The 1,362-nt window shown below is 34.1% G+C and overlaps 1 protein-coding gene across 6 annotated transcripts in view; it reads left to right on the top strand.

The window, feature by feature from the left end:
- LOC138046916 (golgin subfamily A member 4-like) overlaps positions 1-1,362 on the top strand; it is a 36,363-nt gene extending 35,001 nt beyond the window's left edge. For all 6 annotated transcript variants that reach the window (XM_068893537.1, XM_068893538.1, XM_068893539.1 and 3 more), the window contains one exon: positions 1-1,362. This exon is cut by the window's left edge and continues 1,332 nt beyond it. The gene's annotated coding sequence lies outside the window, so the exon portion shown is untranslated.

The following is a 1,362-nucleotide window of genomic DNA, read 5'->3' as shown; positions in this document are numbered from 1 at the left end:
ATTGAGAAATTTTGGGGTTTTCACGTTTCATTATGAATAGTCAATATTAACTTGCTATATCTCAGAGAATTAGAGAAGAGAACATATTTTCAAATCATTTTTATAGAAATGTAATTTAGCAAATGTATACAGTCAGGAATTTTTTTACATATGCAACGGAGGGAAACTTAGACCTGAGACATTTTCAATTGCTACAGCGACTTCCGCGGGGATCGACTAATTAAGAAAGGTGTGCTAAATCTGTGAAAGGAAATCGGGAGATAAAAGCTCGACGTTTAAATCATAGGACTTTCTTGAAGTTTTTAGCCACGCAAAGAGAATATGAAGTTAAAGTTTGACGAGGTGACAGTGACGTGGCATAACAGCAACGGCTTGACGATGACGTGGAGTGATGTAAAGGTTGGTAACATGACACGCCATGATGTTAGGAAAAACAACATGACAATGACATAGTGCTACATGTGACAGCTACTTAGCATAAGGTAATATAATGACTGTGAAATGATTTAGCATGACTGCCATGACATAATACCAGTGAGGATCATGGAATATATTACAACATTGCACATCATTATATCATGCATATATGTCACTAGGAAGGATTTGTAGTCATTTCTTCAATTTGAGATTCACTCTGCTCAGTTCCCAAACAGAAACAAGTTCCTTGCAAAACTGACACCTTAAACTACCAACATGAAAATTTTTCCAGAAATTTATGACAACCTGTTAAACCCACAATGGACACCCTGTCAAACAAAATCTTCCTTTTCCTTGAAAGAACACTGGCGGCAAGCTATGAAAGACATTTATCCACAACTGAAAATTGATAACTAAATTTCATGCACAGGTAACCCAGACTACTTTTGTAATGCACAAAAAAAAATATTTTACATCTAAAAGTTAAAATTTATGGCATTTCATACTTTATCTGTAAAAAACTGATATAATGATGGTCGTTGTAATTGATACTGGATATACTGATGTACTGATACTGATATATACTTCATATAATGATACTATTCTAACACTTCATAGCTAACCATAACAGGAAACAGCTGAACGAAAGCACCACTGCTAAGCAGCTTTCATACATGTAAGAATGGTGACAGAACAAGATGACCTGGCAAATCAGAAGTTTAAACCACTTTTCATAACATTTAAACAGCACACAGGAAATTATCTTCAAATAGCTTTTAATTCAATATTGTACTGTTTGGGTTCTCTTTCACATCTACTTAGCATGAAAATCATTTACTTGGGGGCAACACAAGGATTGTTTTTGCATTAAATACATACATGTAACCTCTGATTAAACTTGTACATAAGTCTATTTTCTCCAATAAAATCAATATCATACTCAGA

This window comes from Montipora capricornis, chromosome 4 (genome assembly GCF_036669925.1).
Source record: "Montipora capricornis isolate CH-2021 chromosome 4, ASM3666992v2, whole genome shotgun sequence".
Lineage (NCBI taxonomy): Eukaryota > Metazoa > Cnidaria > Anthozoa > Scleractinia > Acroporidae > Montipora > Montipora capricornis.
The sequence above is the reverse complement of the archived record's forward strand: the minus strand, read 5'-3'. Positions and strand labels throughout refer to the sequence as shown.